The sequence below is a fragment of the Castor canadensis genome, chromosome 2 (genome assembly GCF_047511655.1).
Source record: "Castor canadensis chromosome 2, mCasCan1.hap1v2, whole genome shotgun sequence".
NCBI classification, from domain to species: domain Eukaryota; kingdom Metazoa; phylum Chordata; class Mammalia; order Rodentia; family Castoridae; genus Castor; species Castor canadensis.
The window spans coordinates 150,306,600-150,324,423 of NC_133387.1; the positions used below are offsets into that span (position 1 = coordinate 150,306,600).

General features: G+C 42.1%; 1 long non-coding RNA gene across 1 annotated transcript in view; it reads left to right on the forward strand.

Annotated features, from left to right (window-relative positions):
- The window catches only part of LOC141420831 (uncharacterized), a 68,110-nt gene extending 57,762 nt beyond the window's left edge, over nucleotides 1-10,348 (forward strand). The window contains exons 2-3 of the long non-coding RNA XR_012445497.1: nucleotides 9,374-9,469; nucleotides 10,002-10,348. This is a non-coding gene — a long non-coding RNA (uncharacterized lncRNA). The remainder of the gene's footprint in view (nucleotides 1-9,373; nucleotides 9,470-10,001) is intronic.
- The last annotated feature ends 7,476 nt before the right edge of the window (nucleotides 10,349-17,824 follow it).

The window sequence follows — 17,824 nt, forward strand, 5'->3', positions numbered from 1 at the left end:
TTCTTGGGGAAAGGCCCATCTGGGAGTGCTCAGCACATTCCCGGTCAAGCAGGAGAAAGATCTGCTCCTGCAAAATGAGGAAACTTCCACTCAGGCTCTGGCCAGAAGTGAATTTGCAATTTTGAGAGTGGCAGTGGGTCTGGACGTGACACAATATGCACATTGCCTATTACTTCTCAAATGCTACTATATCTTTTTGTTCTTGCCTGTAGCAATGAATTCTCTATGCCAATGTCCTGCTTAGGTTTTCAACCAGTCCTTTGGTGCACAGGCATCTCACTTATGTTTATTGAGTACTACCATGCGCTGAGTTATGCGGAATAGGAAATTAAAGTTGAAGGGTTGCTTCACTGTCTCCAAGCCCACAGGAGAGAGCAATGACATGGTAACTCCCAGGGACTTTCACAGAAGGTTGGGCTCAGTGGTTGGTGGCTGCAGAGAGGGAAGACTAACTTATCAGGCTTAAAACATCAACTCAGTAAAAAGGTACTCCACATCATATGTCATCAAGCAAATGCAAATCCAAACAACAGTGAGGTACTTCTGTATCTATTAGAGTGGCGATAAGCCAGAATGAGATACTTCCGTGTACTATAATCCAGAAAATGACCATCTCCAAATGCTGGTGAAGAGGTGAAACAACAGGAACTCTCATTTATTGCTTGTGGGGATGCAAAATGGCGCAGTCACTTTGGAGGATCGTTTGGTTGTTTGTTACAAAACTAAACATACTCTTGCTTTACAATCCAGCCATCATATGCCTTGGTATTTACTCCAAAGAGTTGAATCTATGTCCACAAAAAAACTCTACACAGATGCTTCTATAGTTATTCCTAACTACCCAAACTTGGAGGCAACAAAGACGTCCTATGGTAGGGGAATGGATAAGAAAGTCAGCGGAGCAGTAGTCAGTGCTAAAAAGAAATGAGCGGTCAAGTCATAGAAAGACCTGAAGAAACCGTAATTGCATATTAGTAAGTGAAAGATACCCTGAAAAGGCTACATACTGTATGATTCCAACTATAGAACTTTCTAGAAAAGGAAACACTATTGCTAGAATAAAAACATCAGTGGTTTCAGGGATGAGGGAGCAAAGGCATGAACAGGTAAGGCTCAGAATATTTTAGGGTTATAAAACTATTCTGTATGACATTGTAATAGTGAATACATGTCAATATACATTTATCAAAACTCACGGAATGTGCAGCACTGAGTGTACCCTAATGTGCGCTATGAACCTTGGGTGATAATGCTGTGTCAATTTGGGTTCCCCACTGAAGCAAGTGTCCCGCTCTGGTGGGGATATCAGTCATGGGGGGCTGGGCACGTATGCCTTCTGCTTCATTTTGCCATGAACCTAAAACTCAGAAGGAAAAAAACAACCCCTCCTCTGGTTCTATATAAGCAGGGGTCTTGTCTGTCTTGTTCCCTGCTAGATTCCCAGATCCTAGCCTAGAGTGCTGCTCAATAAATATTTCTTGATTGAATAACAGAGTAACCTCTGTCTTAATTAAAGAGCAGGTTGCCCAGAGAATGTGAGAATGTGCTACTGGTGGCCAGTAGCACCTCCCTCTGCAGGGAAGTACAGGCACAGTGTGACAGAGAAAAGAGGATAATTCAGTGAGTCACAGAACTGTGGAAATGAAGGACTGCTCTGGATCCTCACAATCCACTGTGGTTGGAGGATGGGTTTTTCAGGAGAAAAGTGGAAGGAGAGAAAGACAAAAACCACTGACTGACTTCAAGGTACCGAAGCACTATTCTGCCTGTTTTATAGAGGAGGAAGCTGAGGCTCAACGCAGTTAGGCGGCTCAGCAAAGTGTATGCCTTAATAACATGGGTGCCCTTTCTACGTGTGTGCTAGTGCTCTTTGCACACTATCACCGAATCCATCCAGCAGGCTATAATAGATAGGCACTGTCGTTTTTCTGATTTTGTGGATGAAAATGATTTAGAGAAATTAAATCATTTTCCAGGGACTGAGTGTACACTAAGTCTTCCCCTTCTTGACTTAAGGCCTTAGAGATGACAGCAGAAAGAGAAGGAGGAAGAGGAAGGGAAGAAGGGAAAAGGAAGGGGAAGGGGAGGGGAGAGAAGAAGAAATGACAGGAGAGAGCATTTTTTTTAAAAGAAATCACATCAACACTGAAAAATAAGTTGGGAAATCCAGATGGCATGGAAGAAGTTAGAAGAAATGTCTGAAAGAACATTAGACTGAAAAGTAAGACTCTTTTGGTGGAGTCCTTGGGAAAGGCTGGGAGTCACACTCAGAGCGCTGTACCCCAGAAGAGGTGGGGGTCCTGAGCAGGGACCAGGGATGATGGCAGGCTGATGATGGGAGCCAATGGGCTGCTATCTCCGTGCACACCTTCTTTTCTCTTACCAGGCAGTAGCTAGGTATGGATGAGGGGCAGGAGCACTGATCTGAGGCAGACAGGACAGGACACTTCATGATAGCAGAGATTTCTTCTCTCCCTGAAAGACAGCTCCAGAAGCCTGATGCTGGCTGGTGTGCTCTCCTTCCCCACCATGACTGCATTGAGTACACTTTGGAATTTGAGCCTCGATAGCACGTTCTGACCCTCCACTTGCCCAAGTGGGTTGTGCATGCAGACAGCGCCAACAGTTTGACAAGGGATCTGAACACAGTGAAAAGGCTCCAATGAAGCAATCAATCAGGGGGCAGGGAATGGTAGTGCATGCCCGTAATACCATCTACTTGGGAGAAGGTAGGAGATCCTAGTTTGAGGCCAGCCTAGGCAAAGTTAGTACTAGACTCTATCTGAAAAACAAATTAATGGCAAAAAGACTGGGACTGTGGATCAAGTTATAGAGTGCTTGCCCAGCAAGTGAGAAATCCTGAGTTTAATCCCCAATTAAAAAAAATTACCAATGAGGAAGAATGATACTTGCTTTTAGTCAACTCTAATTTGTTTTAAAAATCTTAACTGACAGTAAAGTCTTTGGGTCTCCACCTTAGGTCTCCAAGGTGACTTGTCTTTCCACTATGCCAAACAACATTGTAAACCTAATATATGGTACAGTATTGTTTGGGTCTGTGTTTCAGCACCAGAGCAAGACACTGCAGGCAACGTGAAAAGCTGTACGATTTTGATTGTGTGGCTGGCGAGCCGGTCATACAGCACACACCTGACACAGGTTCCGTGTGTATCTCGTGTGTGTACAGAGCCTCCTGGGGCTGGCAGAGCAGGTGGTGAATGGAGGAAGAGCAGGATCTTGAGTTTTGGGGGAAGGTAAAGTGGCAGTGTTGGGCCTAAGTAATGGGTCTCAGCAATTTGTGGAGAAACAGAGGATACCCTAAAATAGAGTCTCATGAGAACTGAAGCCTCGAGTAAGGCTTTGGAGGAACTATATTGCTGGGGAGGGCCAGGAGAGGGGAGAAGGGCAATGCCACAGGTGTGAACCAGGCCTGAAGACTGGACTCTTCAGAGAAGGCACCGGTGGGACTTGAAGCAGAATCTTTGGAGGGACAATGACAAGACAAAAATTCTGCTCTACTCATGAAGATAGATGTGAGGTGACACTAGATTTCTCCTAATAGGGGTGTCCTAACAAATTACCACAAACAGGGTGCCATAAAGCAGCAGGGAGTTATTTTCTCCCACTTTTGGAGACCAGAAATCTGAAATAAAGGTTTTAGCAGAACCATGCTCCCTCCAAAGGCTTTAGGTAAAAACCCTCTGTGTCTCTTTCAGCTTCTGGTAGCTGCCAGAAACCCTTGGCATTCCTTGCTTTGTAGCTCTATCACTCCAACCTCTGCCTCCACCTTTCTCTTATAGGGATGCCAGTTATTGGTTTTAGGACCTGATCTAACACACCAGAACCTCCCCTTAATGTAGGGAATTGCACCTGCAAGGACCTTATTTCTAAATAAGATCACATTCTGAGCTTCTAGGTGAATATGAATTTTTAGTGGAAACCACTTAACCCAGTACAGGTGGCATCACCTTTCTACAGAACATTTAACTTACACAGACCAAGACCCTGCTTCTGGACAAAAGCCAGATTCTCCTCACTCAACAGCAGTGGGCCCTCAGGTGCTGGAAATCCCTTCCTACAACCTCTGAAATGCTCATAAACAAGGGCCATCTCCATTCTTTCTCAGAGATTACTCAGAGACACCCCCCAGTGACTCTTCTTCCTTCCTTTCTTACTTGTTAGTTTCTAACTTGTGGGCAATGGGAATGTTGTATTCCTCCCTCAAATCACTTGCTTCTGCAGACAATGTACCGTTTTCCTATTTCTATTTTAAAGCTGCGCACGCATCTGTAAGAAGATGGGAGTGTTATGTAATACCTACCATTTTTGTCAAAACCTCATCTCACCCTGTTGCCTGATACAGGAGGAAGTTACTGGTGTGAAATTTGCTGCTTTTTTTTTTTTTTTAAAGGTGAAGAGTATATTCAGATGGATTTCATACCTCACATTCATAAGCAGGTCCATTTTTTAAAAACTATAGGAACTGGGCTAATGAAAGATGAAATTCACACCCATCTCCCCTATAGCATGCAAGCAATGCTTGCACAAATATAGGCAAATACTCTGCCTTTGCCACTGTAGGTATTTAAAGTGATAACCTAGAGGGAAGCAAGCAGGTTGATCAACAGAAACATTTTAAAGAGAAGAGAATGACCAAGAATATTTTCCCTTCTAACCAGTTATGATATTAAAGTGTTAGTCCATTTGGAACTTGTCATCTGGACTATTTCAGTGTAGAAATGCAAGCTACGACAGCCCCAGGGGGCTTCAGGAAGGGAAAATTACTTTAGTAAAATGATATTCCTTTGTTAGAATCAGGGCTTAGTGAGAGGTGAGATGAGTCAGTCCAGAGAAAGCAGGACTGGGAATCCAGCTGGAGCTGTAGGCTTGGGCAGGGTGGGTTTCAGGACAGGACTGGATGGCATGGACTGGGAGTTAAGGCAGGGCTCAGGAAGCACATTTATGGAGACATGAGTCGGGAGGTCACTCTGAATAGATGAGTCTGTCTTTGAGAGCAGCATTAGGAGGGTACAAAGGACTATTAGAAGTCCAGAGTGAGAGTGTCCTATGTAGCTCAGAGTATTATCTAAACACTTGGAGATAGGAAGCTGACTGGGGTCCAGAAAGAGAGGATGTCAATATCAAGAAGATTTGGTATTGGTTACTGGGGTTCTAGTCATGGAAAAATGGAGTTTCAAGGGGAAGACATCCAGTGCTTGGGCTTGGGTAGACACTGTGTAAATTTTACCACCTCTAGAAAGGATTGGGTTGTACCTCATGCTCTGGGTTGAATGGTGTCCCTCACATTCTGAGGTGGCTTTAAATTATACTATAGCAGAATCAGCCTTATAAGAAGGACACATGAAGACTCACAGGTAAGAAGTCCATCTGAAGACAGAGAATGGAATGATGCAGTCATGAGCCAAGGAAACAGGATTTCTGGCATCTACCAGAATCTAGGAAGAGTCAGGGAAGGGTTCTTCCCTTAAGCTTTCAGAGGAAGCAGTGCTCTAAAGGATCCCGAAACTCTTTCTGCAGCTTTGTTTTGTGCTCTTTTTTGCTACTTCTGGGACTGTGGGTTCCATATCCACTGAGTCTGAGCTCACAGCTTGGAGAGACCTGATGAGCTTACTGTCTTCCCCTAGCTTCAGTGTATTGGAAAGAGAACCCAACAAGAGCCCTGGACTCTCATTTCCTTACTTACTCAGGTATGAATTTATCCACTTAGCAAATTTATGAAGCATTTGATGCAAACCAAGCATTGAACTAGGTTGAGAGGAGACAAATATCTTCCTCTAGCATCAACGAGTCACTGAATAAAGACACATCCAGTCAATTACACCCCTATGAAATAATGCATAAAGTGTGATAATGCAGGGTTATGAAAGCCCTGAGGTGGTAAAAGAAGACTGTATGAGAAGATCTGGAGGAGGGCAGAAAAGAGTTCTCAGAGGGGATACCCAAACAAAGTCTAGACTTGTAAGCAGGAACAAGCCAGGTACGGAAGAGCATCTTAGAGAGATGAAGCAGCTTGAGCAAACAAATGGAGAGATTCATGTTAGCAGAGACCTGCAATCAGACCGTGGACTTGGACCTGAAATGTTCAAAGCAGGGAGGAGTGAAAACAAGGGTAGAGACATATACAGAACGGTACATGGCGAAAATTCTGGAATGTGTGCTAGAATTTAGACTTTATCCATTGGCAGTGAGAAGCCATGGTGGTTTGGGGCAGAATGATGTGGTCAGATTTGTGAAGCATGGATTGGAACAAGATTGGATACCAAGGCAGGAAGAGGAGAGACACTGCTGGGCTGAAGTGGGAGGAGGTGGGAGGAAGTAGAGCTGTTTGTTTTAAGAAACTTTTTAGGAGGCCAGCCCCCTTGCCATGTATTAGCTTTTCAAGCTTATATAAATTGCTTCATTTTCTGAGCCTCATCAGTAGAATGGGGAGAATGATATAAGTCCGTTAAAATGGTTAAAAGATTAAATTAGGTCCCCAGTGTGCCAAGGCTTTGCAACTTCTTTAATGATTTCTGGGGTGCAGCACTTGGCAAGCTTTTCCTAATAATTCTAGAATGACCTACTCTGTGTCTCAAAGATGGCTGACATAGAGAAATATGTAAATATCAAATAGTTTCATACAGTGATTAAGAAATTTAAAATGTGATATTTAAAGCCCAGTACCTTTATGCTTTTTCTAAAATACATAATTATGTTCACTGCACAATAATTTTATCCATTATAAAAACTGAACATATCACTGTCACTTTTATTGCAGGATACTGGCAGAATTTGCTTTACCTAGCAGATGTGTTCCTGAAAATTTTACTTGTAAATTGATTTTAAAATGAGTTAAATCATACTTTACTCTCACCAGGGAGATGCATTTCAAAGAACCCTCTGGTTGTGACTACTTTGGTAAAATTAATAATTATCCTTAATTTTGGGGAGAGGTTAAATATGAACTTACTTAAATTGTGTGATAGTGGTCTATAAAATATACTTGTATATATTTTAACATACACAAAATGCAAAATATTATCTGCTCAACTATATCAGGCCAAGTCTCTCTCTCAGCCTGTTGCTGTGTGGATGTGCTTTTCAACATCCATCCATTGTAATTTAAGACATTCTCCCACCGAACATGTCAAATTAGCATCTACATTAATCTTCTTCATTCTTGACAAAGACCCAGATTCAACCCTTGCATTCCCGACATGAGATCACTTCATTTTTACAACATGGTCTTCTATAAGACAATAAATTATAAACTTTCTATTTAGCATCTAGTCAGCATCTAATTGCGTTTTGATTGGTTTCTTGATGTGCTGTTGGAGTGCTGAGAATTGGATGTGGAAAGTTGGATAAGTCATATTTGTCTAATTATAACTTGTAATTGTAAAACAACATAATATGATAAGTGATACAAATCAACACTGAGAATGTTCACATAGGATGGAGTTCTGGCAAGGTGGCTTCATAATTAATACCATTTAAGAAGTACCTACTATGTTCCAGCAGCAGTACTTGTTAGTTTATTTTCATCTCTCCTCCAACCCTAGTGGATATTCTTTCTCATTTTGCAGATAAGAAAATGGAGGCCTTCAAGATATTAAGTCACTTTCTCTAAGTTACCCAGGTAGGACATAATAGAGCTGACATGTGAACCTCGAACTATTGTCATATGGCAGATCCTCTTACTTAAGAGACCTGAGTTGAAGCCCTGTTTGGGCTTATAACTCATGTGTGTACCTGGACTCCTCAACTATCACAGAGAAAATTTTTCTATTTAGCTCTGAAATCCCTTCTGCTTTCTGACGTTTTCAATGAAGTTTCAAGATGGCCTTAAGCTACTTTTAAACAGCCTGGCATCCTACCACACCTCCCCATAGTCAATGAATCCAACTTGAAATCCAAGAATAGCTAAACCTGTACTTCAGTCCCAAGAGCCATTTCACTTACTGAAATACTTACCACACCACCATCCAATTACTATGTAAAGCACCTTGGGAGACGATTAATACAAAAGGTTATATATTCTAAAACCCAAATGTCATTTTGTATTAGACATTTTCTTAAGGGCTACTTATCTCAGGATGAATTCCAAGAATGAGTGCTTAATAATTATTTTGCATTTAAACAACCTACTTATGAATTCCAGGGATACATTGTGTCACAGTACGGCTTCTGCAGGATACAGCAATTATTATAAATGCTAGTGGATTAACTGCTACAGTATTGCAGTCTGCCAAAATGACACATCTGTATTAGATCAGTGGTAGGTCATCAGGCAAAATCCTTCCTTCCTTTCCACCACTCCCACCCCAGAAAATGGAACTATATGGAGTATTTCTTAACCCAGTGAGAAACAATAGAAAACCTATCAGAATCTATATATGTAGAATGCAAAACATCAGACCTGATGGCGGACATTTTATCATTTGGCAAATTTCAGTACTAACATGTTTCTCTTCAAAAATGCTGGGAAGAAGGTTTTAGAAGCCAAGGGTATTGTTATATAGACTCCCCATGAATTTGGCTTAAAAGCCAACTTAGCCACAGAAATTTGGAGTTTAAATCTATTTAGATTTATGAGGTTTGTCTTTAAAAGTATAAGCCACAATTTGGGAGAAAAGAGGGTTTGGATGAAAATATGTGGATTTGTTCATGTGTGTGTGTGTGTGTGTGTGTGTGTGTGTGTGTGTGTGTGTGTGTGTGTGTGTAGTGTAGGGCTGGGGTGAGAAGAAAAGTTCACTTAACCTCTCATGAACCCAACAGCCAAGCTCCATGCAGCTTTAATAAGTAACCACTTGGTGATCAACATTTAACAGTCTCATTAAATCATAATTTAAAAGATTGCTTTCTTTTGGTCCAAAACAAATAAAATTCTGTTTAATTCTAATAGGGATCTTTGGAACAGCTGTTTTGTGCTACAGAATGTGGAATGACCTTATAATTGTGTTAGACGTGGCATGGAAATGTTTATGTTTCTCTTCTAGTCTGAAATTTGCTAAGTAACAGGAGCCAAAGAACAGGGATTCATTATGAATTCCAAGGGCTCAAAGGCTGTGAGGCTGCGGAGGTGGAAATGTTTAGAGAAATTCCCATGAAGATGCTGGGCTGTGTTGCATCAGACTGAGGCAGGAAAGTTGGTTTCCCTTCCTTGTAAGCCATGGTACCCTGCCCTTCCCTCGAATATCAAAAAACCAGCTTAAACCCTCAGACCTTAGAAAAACATGCTTTCTTTTCAGAGACTCAGGTTGTGGGGGGTGCAAAATCCCCAGGGCCACCCCCTACCTTGAGGTTCCTTTAGCAAGGAAGTTGAATGACTGCTTCTCGCTCTCAGACCTGCTTTCCAATGATTTCTCTCCAGGCCCAGAAGGCGGACTTGGTGGATTCTATCCACTGGCATCACAGCTTCTCATGGGGTTTGGCCAACGGAGAGCCCTGCAGGAAGGAGTGAAGTCTGGTAACTTGTTTCCTGGCTCCCTTCCTGGCGGGAGCGGGGGTTGGTTAACATGGGTCATGTTCATCTCTCTACCAAAGGCCTCAGCACCTGTGAGAAGGCCCTGCTCATGTGGGTCTTTGCCTCGAGGTTCTGGTAAAGTGTTGCCTCATGCAGCACCCTCCAGCCTAGGATTGGTACCAGATCCTAATGCTAATAGCTCTGGTATGAGTTTTAAAGGGATACACAGTTAAACCAGCCCTCTGAAGACAACAAAAACAGCTAGATTTGTAGTATTAACTGATTTCTATTATGATTTTCAAATTGCTCCCACTACGGCTAATTTCAACCTACCTACATGGTGTCACCCAAAGTGGAGCTGAGAAGGGTCAAGCACAATCAATGTCATGGTCACCTGAGTTGGCTGTGGTATGCCACTGCTTCACTATAGCCTACTCATACTTTACAGATTGTCTCTTTATTCAACTGCACTGGTCTGTGGTTGAGTAAGGTCTACACTGATTACCCATTTTGACAGAAATATGTTTCCTCACAGGATCCTGACTGACACAGCCATCTTCTGAAATGCTGGGCTTTGTGTACTTAGACTGTTGCAGTGACGGGAATGCAACTCCAAAGCAGCACCATTTCTCCTGGGCCAAGGCACCCTGGCAGAAGCTTTTTCACAAATAGCAAGAGTACACAGTCCTCTGGGTCTTCCACTTGGGCCATAATGAGGCACCCACTTTGTTTCCAAAGTACAAGTCTTTAAAATCATTTGTCACCCAGTAAGTGTCTACCAAGAAGTGCCAAGGGCCTTACAGGGGAGGGTCCCCTCCCAGCAATCTTCTCCCATCCTCTCTTGTGGCCTCTGCACTTGCTGAGCCACATGCTACCAATAAACCACACGTCGTTTTTGTTTGTTTGTTTGTTTGTTTTTGGCTAATTTGCTTCCATAAAAGAACTCAGTGGTTCCTCGGGCAGAGTATAATACCCTGGAGTGCCCGGCAACAGAGATAAGAAAAAGCATCTTTCCCAGGGTTAATACTGCTGCTATTGCCACCATTGCAGCTGCTGCTGGGCGTCATACCATTTATGGAGCACTTATTCTGTGTCAAGTGCTGACTATCAACTTCCATACAAACTGGTATCAATCAGGGTTATGGCAGAAAGCAGATGGCTATTCAACAGTCTTCAGATAATTGAAGAGTGTTTAATCAAGAAGTTACTTATTCCCATAAATTTGTAGTCAGGATTAAGAGAGCCAACTAGGAACAGTGTAACAACTACCAACAGCGGCAAAAGGGAAGAGGAGGCAAGCTGTGGCCATGGAAAGAAAGCTGCCTCCTCCAGGAGCCGTGACTAAAGAGGACTGCATCTACTTCAGAAATTAAGATCTCATTGAGGATGGGGTGTGCGGAGGTATTAAGAGGTGATAAATACCCTGACCTTTCTCTTGCACCTTCTGTTTGCTGAATTCCGGTGGAAGTTAAAGGGCCTGCAAACCATGAGGTACAATCCACACAGTTCAGGCTGTTGCGTACTGATTACAGCAGAGGGAAGAATATGGACCTAAGGAAGGGACTGGCACACAAAGAGCAGCTAGTACCAACTCCAAGTGATAGGATCACTATCATCCTCAGTTACCAAAGCAGCTAACCTTGAACCCAGGCTATCTAGTGGCAAAGCTCATGACCTCCATGTGTAACACTGCTCTCTAAAGGCTCACAATGGCAGATGGGAAAGAAAGCTCTACTTCTGTTTCCTCTAAATTAGTGGTTCTTCCCTATCCCATCTCTAGCCCCTGGAGATGTCATAGCCATGAAAATCACAACATAAGTTAATTTTTCATAAGGTATCCCAAGATTCCATCTTGGGCAGGATAACTACTGTCTTATGTTGTGATAAAATCAGATAATCTATGGGTAGCTTCATTTGTTCATCTTAGTTCTGCTCTGTAGGGGCAACAAAAACCAACCCTATGCCCTCACCCACCTGGCAGCCCTTTCTTAGAAAGGCAAAACTCTTATAGAACTCCTTGTCTTTTTGAATATGGGGAGGAAGAAGATGGAATAGTCTTAGAAAGAACTTGGGCCCATATCCCTCAAGGAAAAGGCTCTGTATTTAAAATCCTTCTATGTTGCAGAGAGCAAATATAAACTCTTCAAGTTCACTCCCTCTATTACTGAACATACATTTACTGTATTATTTTAACTTACTGATATACCTTCTTAGAGTGACAAAAAAGCCTTCAATTTTTATAACAAAGTCCACTCAAAAAACACACAACTGCTATGGTAGGCAACTTCTACTACATTGTTTAATATCCTTTAGGAAACAACAAGGAGATAAATTATCCTTAGCATGTAATGCAAAAAAGTTTTTCCTGATCACGTGTCATTCCTCCTTTTATAAGCTAGTGAGAACATAAACGGTATCTATGGTGTTTTTTAAATGACATTCAGGAAGATGAACTAATTTGGTCCGAGTGACCCAGTTTGCAAACAATGGCCCCTGCAGAGAGCCTAGAAAACTGAGAAGAGTGGTTTCAAAGCTAGCAGGAGTCTGATGGTTTGATTTATATCCTGGTTCATGTCAAGCTCACTTGACCTTAGGTAAATCACCTACCTAAGCTCTCTAAATTGAGGATAGTACTTGTACCTACTTTGTGGGTTAGAAGAGATAAGAGCACTGAACATAATACCTGACACTTGGTAGGATCCTAATAAATGTTCATTTTTATTGTGGATATTTAATTTTAGACTGTCTTTGTTTCTCTGTTCTTCTTTCTGGGTGTCGACTGCGGAGTTTGAACTCAAGGCCATTTGATTACTAGGTGGGTACTCTTTCACTTGAATCATACCACCTGCCCTTTTTGCTTAATTATTTTTCTAACAGAGTCTTGCTTTCACTCCTGGACCAGCCTGGACCATGAACTTCTTTACCCTTCTTGCATGACTGGTATGACAGGTGTGTTGCCACCATACCCAATTTTATTGGTTGAGATGACTGTTTGTCTAGACAGGCCTTAAACCTTGATCCTCCTGATCTCTATCTCCCAAGTAGCTAGGGTTACAAGTATGAGCCACCAATACCTGGATCTGCTTTGTTTCTCTAAATTTTAGCCATTCTTTCTTTCTTTCTTTTTTAAAATTTCCTTTATTCATATGTGCATACAATGTTTGGGTCATTACTTCCCTCTTCACCCCCCCCCCCCCCCGCTCCCCTCCCCACACCCGGCTTCCAGGCAGGAATTCTTTTGCCCTTATCTCAATTTTGTTGAAGAGAGCGTATAAACATTAATAAGGAGGACCAGGGGTTTTTGCTCATTGAGGTAAGGATAGCTGTATAGGGAGATTCCTAGTTTTGCTTCCATGTACATGTGAGTTATTTTCTAAATTGATTCTTCTTGAGCTAACCTTTTCTCTAGTTCCTAGTCCCCTACTCCTATTGGCCTCTGTTGCTTTAAAGTTTCTGCATTAGTTCCTTTGCATTGAAGATATCAAATGCTATTTTGTTTTTTTTTGGGTTACCTACCTATCCTCATATCTCCCTTGTGTGCACTCATCTTATCATGTGATCAAAGTCCAATTCCCTTGTTGTGTTTGCCCTTGATCTAAAGTCTGCATATGAGGGAGAACATATGATTTTTGGTCTTCTGGGCCTGGCTAACCTTGCTCAGGATGAATCCATTTACTTGTGAATGGTGAGATTTCATTCTTCTTTGTGGTTGTGTAAAATTCCATTGTGTATAAATACCACATTTTCTTAATCCATTCGTCAGTGGTTAAACATAGTTGCTTTTTCTTTTTTTGGTGGTGGTACTGAGGTTTGAACTCGGAGTTTCATGCTTGCTAGGCAGGCACTCTACCATTTGAGCCACTGCATCAGCCTTAGCCATTCTTTCTACCACTATGCTACATCTCAGAGATTATAAATGCATTGTAAGCATATTGCATTCAAAACCCTCTTTTTTCTCAATGCATATTTTCCTCTCCAGCCCTCATGTTGACTTACAACGTAGCAGACTCTTGGGTTATACAATATAATTTTAGGAAGCTGCTGGCAAGAAGTGGGTTTCAGTCATGTACAAATGCCAGCCAGGAATGGCCTCTGTCAGGCACCCGGGGGAGGAATTGGTCTGAAGTTACTCTCCATACTGCCCACCACAGGTGGTATAGACTCCCGCCTCACATGGGCACAGCCTCTCAGGTGACTCCTATCATTCTGGCAGCTGCAGTTCCCTGTGCCTCCTGCCAGGCCCCATTACTTACTGGACAATACCCCAGTTCCAGACTTGCAAGTTAAGAAATAGGTAATGGACAGGTCACTTCCCTTCTTGGGCTCTGTCTCCTTATCTATAAATAAAGAGGATGGGTGGTGATAAGAATGGACACTATGATTTCCAAATGCCTGACCCCAAAGCCAATGTGACTCCTCCACAGGAAAGTTGGCTGAACAGCTTCCAGGACTGAAATATCCCCTTCACCTCTGGCATGTCCTATCACTATCTAGCATATTCTCTGTAATGTCACTGAGACAGAAATAGGATAGAGGGACAGATGTATAGACCAGATTAATACCCATTGTCTATTGCTGACTCTAGAGACAGGGGAAACTGAAGGAACAAGGCATGTGTTGGTAGAATTTGAAAGTTGGGGTAGCAGAGTGGTAAGAATTTCCGGCAATGTGAAATGCTGCATTCTGTGCACTGTCTCATACGTTATCTTTCATTCCTGTGACAAACCCAGAGAAGCAGATATTATTATGCCACCCTCATTTCTAAAAGGGCTATGGGAGTTGCTTAAGATCACAGAGATAATAGGCTGCAGAATTAAGTCCTGAATGTAGAGCTCCAAAGTTAGACGTGATTCCCATTTTGCTACCTGCTTCTCTAACAGCTCAGCCCAGAGTTCAGTTTTCCTGAGCCAGATAAAAAGAAAATCCTTCACTCCTTCTTCCCTCATTTTCCAAGATAGATACAATAGGACACAAAGTTCAAGGTAGTCAGCACGCCCAGCGATCGAAAGCATGGGGGTGATCTGGAGGCAGGAAGCTATTGGAACCACTTGGTTAAACTTGATATTATGGCCTTGACTTTCAAACTATCATTACCTCTGCTAGCACTCCACCCAGGAGACCCCATCAGTTCCTCTGAGGTTTGGGTCCTATCTCACTTTACAGCTGAGTGAATGAATTTTGTGTCTCTGCAGGTTTTGCTCACTTAGGCAGGGACGTCAAGTGGCAGGTTATCTTCAGGCAAAGAGTCACAAGCCTGAAGTACAATGCAGGCCTTCTGAGAGAAGCTCCACAGTGTGGATCAGTGATCCTTAAGCTTAAGTCCGTATCAGAATCATCTGGAAAGTCAATTAAAGCACAGACGCTGCACCGACCCCTGGTCGACCCCTAGTATGTGGGGGATGGGGACCAAGCATGTGCATTTCTAACAACCTCCCAGGTGATGTGGAAGTTGCTGGCTGGGGAACCCCACTTTGAGGGTAATTGATGGGGAGGTGGAGTGAGCTGCAGTATCCTTGAGGTTTTGTGTGAACTTGGCTCAGCTTGGGCAAATTACTAGACCTCTTGGAGATCTGGCTTCCTCAAGGTGAGGATGATATTGTCTGTTTGACAAACTTGCTGGAAATGCTAAATCAGGAGGTGCATGTATATATAACCCAAGGGCAGCTAGCTGTTCCCCAGGTCAAAGGGCTCCAGTGTCCCGGCAGATGGCTGAATACTCTTTCTTCCTGGACACCCAATCCCAGTAATTCACCCGAGGAAAAGAAGTTGGTGTCTGGAGAAGGTTTTGCAGAGGACACAGAAGAAGTTTACACCTCACAGCCACTAACTTCAAATCCCTCCTTTTCACTTTTCTGTTCTCCCAGTGCCCCTCTCTGGCCTCTGGGCCAGATCCTTTGATACTGACCCAGAAATCACAGTTCTCCCCAGTATCACTGGCTGTCCACTCTCCATTGTTCCCAACTTTACTATTTCTCACACTTAAGGAGGCAGAGTGATTTACTCTCTCCCTACATTTTCCTTCTTACATCACTATATGTATGAAAACAAGGGCCCTGAGTTCAGGGGCAGCTCCCCGGGTCTTTAGTGACTTGGGCTTTCTTTTAGCCTCTCAGCCTTCATCAAGTAGCAAACAGTTAATTAGACCATCTACCCCATTCTCTCTTCTCACAATAAAAATAAAATATCTTCCCTGAAAATTACTATATGATTGCTCTCTCAAGGGAGTGAGGGTCAGGAAAGTGGCAAGATGGATGATAACTGGTGGCACTCAGGCCCCATTAAACACAGTCCCAGCCTCACCTGCTGTCTGTTAATGTGTCCAAGAGCACTTGCTTCGGAGACCCCTCCTATGATATTTCTCCCCAGATCTGATTGCTCTGGGTGAGGAGTGGTCCTCACCCTCTGAGACATTGAGCAGGCTCTCTGAAGTGAGTCCCCAAAAGGCATAGGCCTTTGTAGGACCATAGGTGGCTAGTTTCCAAGCCCAAGTCTCCCCCATCCCTTCCTCCACAGAGCCAGAACCCACCCCTATGACTTTTACCACAGCAGGATGGTGCCTGGCCCTTCTGCTGCCTCAGCCTCTATCAGGAAGTTGAGTGTCTCCTGCCTCCCCATGATTTCCTGCTCTTAAAAAAGCTTGCTGTCAATAACTCATTACTTAATGAAGAATGGATCATCGATGCAATAAAAGAGGAAATTAAAAAGTTCCTGGAAGTCAATGAAAATGAAAACACAACCTACCGGAACCTATGGGACACAGCTAAGGCAGTCTTGAGAGGAAAGTTTATAGCCATGAGTGCATATATGAAAAAGATTGAAAGATCCCAAATCAATGACCTAATGATACATCTCAAACTCCTAGAAAAACAAGAACAAGCAAATCCCAAAACAAATAGAAGGAGAGAAATAATAAAAATAAGAGCTGAAATCAACGAAATAGAAACCAAAAAAAAACATACAAAGAATTAATGAAACAAAAAGTTGGTTCTTTGAAAAAATAAACAAGATCGATAGACCCCTGGCAAATCTGACTAAAATGAGGAGAGAAAAAACCCAAATTAGTAGAATTAGGAATGCAAAAGGGGAGATAACAACAAACACCATGGAAGTCCAGGAAATCATCAGAGACTACTTTGAAAACCTATATTCAAATAAATTTGAAAATCTAAAAGAAATGGACAGATTTCTAGATACATATGATCATCCAAAACTGAACCAAGAGGAAATTAATCACCTGAATAGACCTATAACACAAAATGAAATTGAAGCAGCAATCAAGAGTCTCCCCAAAAAGAAAAGTCCAGGACCTGATGGATTCTCTGCTGAATTCTATCAGAACTGACATCAACCCTCCTTAAACTGTTCCATGAAATAGAAAGGGAAGGAAAACTGCCAAATACATTTTATGAAGCCAGTATTACACTTATCCCAAAACCAGGCAAAGACACCTACAAAAAGGAGAACTATAGGCCGATCTCCTTAATGAACGTTGATGCAAAAATCCTCAACAAAATAATGGCAAACCGAATTCAGCAACACATCAAAAAGATTATTCACCACGACCAAGTAGGCTTCATCCCAGGGATGCAGGGGTGGTTCAACATATGAAAATCAATAAACGTAAATAAACCACATTAACAGAAGCAAAGACAAAAACCACTTGATCATCTCAATAGATGCAGAAAAAGCCTTTGATAAGATCCAACATCATTTCATGATAAAAGCTTTAAGAAAACTAGGAATAGAAGGAAAGTACCTCAACATTATAAAAGCTATATATGACAAACCTACAGCCAGCATTATACTTAATGGAGAAAAACTGAAACCATTCCCTCTAAAATCATTAACCAGACAAGGATGCCCACTATCTCCACTCCTATTCAACATAGTACTGGAATTCCTAGCCAGAGCAATTAGGCAAGAAGAAGGAATAAAAGCAATACAAATAGGTAAAGAAACTGTCAAAATATCCCTATTTGCAGATGATATGATCCTATACCTTAAAGACCCAAAAAACTCTACTCAGAAGCTTCTAGACATCATCAATAGCTATAGTAAGGTAGCAGGATATAAAATCAACATCAAAAAATCATTAGCATTTCTATACACTAACAATGAGCATACTGAAAAAGAATGTATGAAAACAATTCCATTTATAATAACCTCAAAAAAAATCAAATACCTAGGTGTAAACCTAACAAAAGATGTGAAAGACCTCTATAAGGAAAATTATACACTTCTGAAGAAAGAGACTGAGGAAGACTATAGAAAGTGGAGAGATCTCCCATGTTAATGGATTGGTAGAATCAACATAGTAAAAATGTCGATACTCCCAAAAGTAATCTACATGTTTAATGC